The following is an 8,425-nucleotide window of genomic DNA, read 5'->3' as shown; positions in this document are numbered from 1 at the left end:
GACTTGAAATACATTTTCTTCATCAATGCTCATTGCACACCATTTCTTACCCACATACAACGTGTCCTCTAGCAGCCCTATTGTCCAGTACAAGTGTTTATCTGCCATGCAGGCATACCATTCAGGCACTGGCCCTGTAGAAAATGCTACAGTACAGTGTATAGGCCCTGGTACTAATGTCAACTGCACTAAATGCATGACCAACTCACTCTCAATGTCAGGACTGTAGTTAATCGGTTCTTGAAACATGCCATTATAGAAATCTCCTTGTAACTGAGTCCATTGGTATCATGTGTTGAGAGCGAGAGACAAGGTAGGGGAGGCACATAACACTGAATCCTCCCATAATTTGTAACAAGCATTTGCAATGCAATAGGTCTCGCATTCACGCGAGTTTGAGCTATTGCCTTTGTAAATGGCAATGCCTTTTATTTATGGTTTGGGTTTTAAGGGCCCGATGTAGGTAATCTCGATTTACCTACTCTTAAATACCGAATCATTCCGATTCGGTATTTAAGAGTAGGTAAATGGGATGTAGGTAATTTTACTTTATGGAAAACATCATGGCTAGTTTTCTGACGTCTAGTTCCACACCGGCACTACATGGCTGGATGTGTTCTGGATTGATCAGCAATTCCCATATGACGTGAATTCCACCGAATGGGTGGTCTGATGGGAATTGTTCTAGCGTTCTGTTTTCCAATAACTCTCAACGACACTAGTTTGCGTTCATACCCTACTGGCCCTTAGTGACTGGTTTAGTTATACACCACTCCTTGACCTGTTCTGCTCTTTTTTGTGTTTCATGTCCTAACAATAGGGGAGTGAGCAGACAGGTCATTAAATATTCCCCTTGACCCTCCATACCTTTTTTTCTTATTATACATATATTGTACCAGATTGAATTAGCATGTGATAATTTTACTCATAGGACATAGTGTACTAAATTGGATCATGATATAAAGTCATTAAAAAAATACCGTTCAGAGCCTTTCCTGACATCATAATCGGCCCCTAAGTGAGATCTGAGAGCACCTTGAAGGACTACAGTTCTGTATGTGCACTTCTGCTACATAAAAGTCTGGCTGGTGTATAGTTTACTAGACAATACTGTTTCTCTACGTGCAACAACAATACTGCCAACATACGATACACATGACAAGCAGGCTAATTGGTTCACACAAGGCAGTGACGTTTGAGCAAGGGATAAATTCATGTTTAAAAAATAATAATGTCAACAATTGTGAAAACACGAATTTAATATAATGTATTAAAGAAAAACAAGCATACATAAACATGAATGGGAAACTGTCTAGATAACAATTTTAAATGACTGCTGTGTCCTTTACATGTCATGTTTTTTGTGACTCGGCTCGTTGACTGTTGAACCCTGCCAGGCCGCTGGGTCCGTTCACCCTGTGAATTTGATGGATGGCACACGTCTACAAAAATCCTTGCACTGGCATGGCGGCCAACCGACAAAAATGCTGAAAGAAGATGTACAATTATTTCTGCAACACTAACGAAACCGTTCTCTTCCAAACACGAGAAGATGTACATCACTAAATGTGGCCGCAGTCTATCATGTGGTGGGCATCTTGTTGCCATCCCGGCCAGGCTTGTGCGCCCCCTCCCGTGAGTGACTGGATTCACCGGAGCATCCGCCGATCCGCAGAACAATGAGCTGGGGTAGACCGCGCGCGTGCTGTGCGCGTGCATCCCGCGTGCCCTCCGTTTACGAGAGAGCCCGAGAGAGGCGGCGCGCGCTCTGAGCCGCCCGCGCGCGCGCGCCACCCCCGCGCTCGCGCCCTAGCCGGGCGAAGGCAGTGGCAGAGCAGAGGCTCCGGAGCCCAGGCAGCATGCCCGTCTCGCGGCGGCGGCGGCAGCACCGCGCAGCGCTCTGCTCCATGGTCAGCGCGCAGCCACCGCGGCAGCCCTGCTGCAGCCCCCGGGCTCCCTCTACATGCTGAGCTTCGTGGGAGCCCCCACACCGACGCCAGCCAGGTAACTGCACCCGGGGTCTGCATGTGCACATGGCAAAGCACGGAAGGGGCACAGGGGCTGGCACTCTCAAAGACCATGTGTTTCAGGGATACTCTTGCTTGTGGTGTCTCTTCATGTCACGCTTTAGTGGTAAAAGGGGCTTGCTGCTGTGAGAGCGTGCAGCGCCCTCTCTGCCCTGGTAGAGCCGCCGTCTGAGGGTTGAGCATAGAGCCCTGCGCTGGGGGGTCACTGAACTAGCAGCAGAGCGGCTTATGCTTTCTAGCAACCAAACCGACGCTGAGCGGTGCAGGCTCATCCCACACAGAGATCGGCATCCCCCGCACCTAATCTGAGTGCTCTCACACATAGGAACGAAACAGGGCTCTGATCGGGTACATGTTTCCTTTCCTAGACATCTAAGATCGGGGTAGTGGTACACAATTGGCATTCCTGCTTTAACTGGCAGGGGCTACAAAATCATGTACGCACGATTTACTGAACCTTGTATGTCCCAATGTGTCTGGTTTTCGTTTCAAAGGCAAGCACCACGTTTCATTTACTGTACCCTCGTGAACACGCTGCTGTGCCTTTCATGTACATTGCACTTTGCTATAGTCCACCCTGCTGAGCAATGCATGCTTTCTTGAACGCCGTGGTTAACTGTGCATTCTTTCTATAAACCAGGGTTGCGGCCACACTGCTGAGCAATGCATGGTTCCCTGCGTGCAGTTAAGCACTGTGGTGAACCGTGCATTCTTCCTATAAACCACGAGTGTGGCCTCACTGCTGGGCGTTGCACGCGTCCAGCTAGACAGTGATAGAAGCGCTCTCACGACTTTGTCTTGCATACTTCTACATACTGTGGTTGGGCAAGCACTGCTAAGTCAAACATGCACCCAAGACTGGGCAGTTGTGCACACTGCTGAACCATCCACGCGGCATCTTCATTTCAGTTGTGCCCACACTGCGGAGCCTCGGCTACCTTCAACCAGGTACAATTGCACGCGCGCCCACACCCTCTGGTGTGCATTTCCTGATTCAGACACCAGTTAGTTCTGTATATTTCTAAACCATGCATGCTTGTGATTCTGGGCAGTTGCGCACACTGCTGAGCGATATTTTGGGTCCCATTCGGATCAATTGTGTACAAAAAGTGGTGCTCTAAATGCTTCTTACAACTGTGCAACACCCTCTCTCTCTCACACATTGCATGCTTAGTTGACAGTGCAGTTGGGCATAGTGTCAGGCCTTAAATGCTTGCTGTGAAAATAATTTGTGCATACCGTTGAGCCATGCTTTCTTTTTACACACTTTTGTGCCATGCATGTTTTTATACAAACTGTTGTGCTGTTAGTATTGCCGATGTTACACCTTGCATGCTTCCTATATTGTGCAGTTGTGCACTCTGTTTAGTCCTATTTGTTTAGTTTTACCGTGCAGTTGTGCATATTACAACACGCTATCATTGTGGACACTGTTGCGCTATGCCTCTGTCAACAGTTGCGCAAGTACCCTCTCTCTCCCACACACGTTCCCACAGCGTGTCTGGTCCCAGTACCATGCAGTTGTGCACAAGACTGTTGAGCTATGCTTGCTTTGTGTGCATGGGTTTTACACAGCACATGCGTGTGAGCACCGGCGCGCCTAGTTCACCCCCTATCTTCCTGTATACAGCATAATTGTGCCGCAAGAATACTGCTGCCTGCATGCGTCTTAACAGTGTAATTGTGCAGCCATACATCCTTCAGATATATTTGTGCACGCTGATTGCTGAGTGGTGCAGGCATGCCTCTTGAGGGTTTTTGCAGACAGAAGGCAGAGCCATGCATGCCTCAGTGCATACAACCTACCGTACCTTGCATGACATGTGTTCAGTGCTTTCACACAACACGCGCAATCCGGGCCAAGGAAGGCGGCGGCGCGTGCACTCATTTGACAAAGACATTTATCCACACGCAGCAGTGGCTGCTATCGCCTCTGGAGCTTGGAAGTTGATTGCGTTGCTTTTGTTGCAGTTTGTCCGCGAGTGTTGCTCACCCCGGGGCACAAGACAGGGCATTGTTTGTTGCGTGCTCTTGGAAGCCAGCAGTGGCTGTGAGGAGCAGATAATCACTTGGCGCTTTGATTCTTCTCGCGAGACCTAGCGTATGCAATAATAATTGTACACAACAACAGTAACAACAACAGAAATGTTTTTAGGAACCGTAAAAAAAAAACACATACCATAACAAAAAAGACAAACCATAACAAAAAACACAAACATAACAAAAAACACACACCATAACAAAAAACGCAAACCATAACACAAAACACAAAGAGAGATCTGTTTACATATATTCACATTCATAAACAAGGCTGCTTCGAAGCGCTTATTACAGCTAATAAGTGACATTGTTGTCACTGCCCCCATTTTTTGCCCCCTTATCTTTCCCCTCTTGTCCTTCAAAAGCTCGTTTCCGTCTGGCGCACCCGCTGTTCCTCGTTCACACCCTTCACTCTTCCCTTTTCCTGCTCACATTGTCTTCTCTCTCAGGTTGTTGTGTTATCTCTAGCTATCTGTGTTATCTCTCCTTCTCCAGGCGCCCTTCCTCTTCCTTCCTTCTCACCTCTCTGACCCTTTCCTTATCCGTTTGCCCATCTCCCTCACCCCCTGCCTTCTTGTATCTATGCTGCCTCTCATTGGTCTCTTCCTGTCACCTCTCACGCGCTTCCCGCTCATTGACTCCAGACCACGCGGGCTTCACAAGTATCCTGCCCTCGAGTCAGACTACTGCGACCTCTGCGCACTGACGCGGTGTTTGGTTAAATCACTGTTCAGTGACCTGTGTTCAGGGCTGTTGGGGGCGGATGTGATCCTGTATCTTTGAATACTAATGCAGGGGCAGAAGCCCCTTGTAGTTCACGCGCATCTTGTCTGCACCAGCGCGAGAAGCACTGGCAGAGATCAGGGCTTCCCTGCTTGTCACCAGCCCGCTGTGTCTGAGCGCGTTGCAGCAGTCCCTGGGCTCTGCCCACGCAACGTCTGGCTGCAGATTTACTGTGAACGGCACTCCGTTGAACACAGGGCCAGGTTAGGGTCCTATCCCACCTGCTGCGGTAGAGACCCCTACTACTTGAATTCGGCTTCATTCCCTAACCGGTATAGCACTCTGCCATCATGGTTACCTATTTAACTTCAGTGTCAGTGAAGTGTGTGCGGGTTTACGCTTGTGTGTCTTTTGGCGCGTGTTTGTTTGTGTGTATGTGTGTTCTGTTTGTATTTATGTTTGTGGTGTACCCTTGTGTGTGGTTCGATGTCTGTGTGTTCATGTTCTTTGTGTGTTTTGTATGTGTTAGTGCATCAGTGCATCTCTTTGTAGGTGTATTTCTTTGCGAGTGCACTCTTTTTGATGTTTATGGATGTACTTAGCCTCTTAAAAGATAGAAAGCTGCCTTTTATAACTGGTATTTCCAATGCCTGTCCCACACCTTAGCACACGCATATTGAGTTACATGAGCACTTACGCATTTTTCAATAGTTGTATAACATTTTCAGTGTAATAACTGTTCTTGTAAATGATTATTTTTTATCACTAACACAGATTGCTTACCCCCCACTGCTACTTTCAAATACAATACGTAACCCGGGGGCGTAGCTTCCATTGGTGCAGCAGGTGTAGTGGTACCAGGGCCCAGATGCCAGAGTGGCCCATTGAACCCGAATCATTGCTGTATTTCACAGTTCAAACAGGGGCCAAGGGTCCCATTTCCTTCCTTGCACTAGGGCCCATGACACATCGGCTACTGGTGTGACCTAGCCTTGCTGGGAAACCAATGGTAATAGCGAGAGGGATGCTTTATGAAAGAGTAAGGACTCTTCGGGTATTTTTGTATTCGTTAAATACGTCTGATTCAACATTGGAAAGGATAATAGGTCTGCATGTGAACACAGCTTGTTCTAGGCCTTGTCATAAGGCTTGGGCAGCTTTATTAGATACGGTGCACACCCGTGTGCTCCGCAAGCAAGAACACAGCCTGGCATTGATGTTAAGGCATTAAGAGCCCTGTCCCTTGGTGAAGGTTACCTGCGAATCACAGAGGCTCGAAGGCGAGCAGCCATAAAGACAAGCACCAGGGCACTCTGGAGTGACGTCAGCCCCCGTGTAACCTCCAAGGCCCTCATTAGGAGTGACCTCTTTAAGTCCGATGGGGCTGGTAAGAGCAGTTATCTGCCTCACCGGAAATATGAGATCTGGAAATACCGTGAATTTATGTACTTTGACATGATTGAAAACTGCCAATTTTTCAGCGTGAAAGTCTGGGAGAAATGAGGAGTTACCAGGAGAATCGACCCAGTATATCACAAAACTTGTGATAGGCAGTAATTACCACACCCTATAAATACTGAAAACCTCCGTTGTGGTTTTTATTGTCTCTTATGACTGCTACATTCAAGAGTGGCAGACTCCAAACAAAGGTCCTCAGTATAAGAGTCCTCTTAATTCCTATGGGGCCGGTACATTTGAATCACGTTTTTTTGTCACCCAGAGTTTTGAGTTGCTAAAAGGAGCCTAAAAACCTGGTGAAAGTCCAGCCATAATGAGAATTTACCATGGGAAAGAGACCCAGATTCACTGATTCCTGTGGGAATACCTGAATTCTTAAGCTCTCATTAGGAGTGGCCTGCTAAATGGCCTAGATTTTCGTCCCCCCCCCCTCCCCCACCCCAGCTGGAGTTCTCCCTCAAGAGTTAGGAAAAAGCATGTATAGGCAGCTCTGGGGTATTACCAATACCTGGGCTAGGCGTACAGGCAGTAGTGGGGATAAACAAGTCCATTACAAGTTGGTTCCTGAAAGTCCACCAAGAAATGAGGAATTACCAGGAAATTGGTAACTATGGGTTTGATCTATCTTTTAGTTCCTCATTTCACAGGTTGGTGGTGACTTTTCTCAGCAGCAGTCGAACCGACCAGGTGAAAATAAAGAGATCCGTGATCTTACAATTCCGATGGGGCGTGAAGAGGGCACTCCTAGTGAGGGCCGTAGTGACATTCAGGGTCCAACTTGTCACATGCCGGATTTTCCACACCCCTGGAGTTACCGGTACCCCGATATCAGAAACTCTGGGGGTACGGAATATCAGGCCTGTTTCCGGGACCACTCATCTATCCCAGTTAATAATGCCTGTAGCAGAAACACGAAAACCCAGTTTAGACACAGGCCACATTCTTGAGTCCCGAGTTAACGTTTTGCATACAAATGACCCAATTTCATTTGTTGTTTGTGTTTTTCAACAAATTGCACACATTCTCAAGCTCTGATTGCTTTGTTTACGGCTGCAGCCACGTGCTTTTTTCAGTGTACCACACTTTTAACAATGGGCTCTTACATTCCATTTCCTCCCCACAGTCTCAGATGTGCTAGTTTACAGAAGGGTTTGAACGTTTCCTAAAAAGCAACGTCGCTGAATAAACAATCAGCGTAGAGCATTGCGAATATCAAAGGCTTAGAAAACTGTGAAAAAAATCTATTTAGGTGTTTTCAGAAACGGAACTGTCTCAGTTCTCAATGTATAAAAGACTCGATGCTGCCTTGTGTAGTGCCGGTGAGACAGACCCACCCTCCGGTGAAAAGGAGTACTGCAGCCAAGCCTCGTTTTCTCCAGTTATCTCTGCTTCCTATCTGATTGTATTTTATTTAATCTTGGCAAGGACAACAGCCCTTCGTTTTACAGGCTGAAACATTGATATATTGAGCTTCTAACTAATAACATATTTATAGAGCTTTGAGACTTTAGGCATGCAGCACTTTATATACTATTCGATTTATTAATTTTTGTCCACGTGCACATGTACTTAACTTTTGCATTGTATCGTATCGCAATTGCATATATATAGCGCTTACTACACCTGACGAGGCGTCGAAGTGCTTTTTCGGCGTGTAGTTTCAATTGTACATCCTTATTTGTGTTTTATACAGTGCTCGCTACAGCATTGTTTGCCATTTCGCATCTGTCTGTAGCAGTTGTTATCAATACACCCCTTGACACCTGTACATATGAAATGCAAGTTACATGTAGACCTTATCAGCTTTATCTTAGCTCACTGTGCTATCTTAAGCCACTGAGCCGTCTTTCCTAACATATTCCCAACATAATATGTGCTGTATGGACCACTGGCACAGATACACATTGTGAGTGGATTGGAAAAAGTGAGCGGAGAACGGGTTCTAACTATCAAACCTCCTCATAGTCATTTGTAATATTAGAGGGCCCAGGGAGGGACAAAGAACAGGCGAATATATGATTATACCACGCTTACATTTACCACGCATGGCTTTACCACGCGAATTTTACATCGCAAGTGGCTTTACCACGCTGGAATTTACAACGAAGGATTATTCTACGCGTAGAAACGTCTTACCTGCACGTCTTTCACCAGCAGCCCTTACTTCCATCCACCAT

At 46.8% G+C, this 8,425-nt stretch overlaps 1 protein-coding gene across 1 annotated transcript in view; it reads left to right on the top strand.

Annotated features, from left to right (window-relative positions):
* The first annotated feature begins 1,829 nt into the window (after positions 1 to 1,829).
* Positions 1,830 to 8,425, top strand: part of ST6GAL2 (ST6 beta-galactoside alpha-2,6-sialyltransferase 2) — a 237,580-nt gene continuing 230,984 nt past the window's right edge. The window contains exon 1 of the mRNA XM_078657989.1: positions 1,830 to 2,004. The gene's annotated coding sequence lies outside the window, so the exon portion shown is untranslated. The remainder of the gene's footprint in view (positions 2,005 to 8,425) is intronic.

Source organism: Lissotriton helveticus, chromosome 8 (genome assembly GCF_964261635.1).
Source record: "Lissotriton helveticus chromosome 8, aLisHel1.1, whole genome shotgun sequence".
NCBI lineage: Eukaryota > Metazoa > Chordata > Amphibia > Caudata > Salamandridae > Lissotriton > Lissotriton helveticus.
This window is presented reverse-complemented; position numbering and strand designations above follow the sequence as displayed.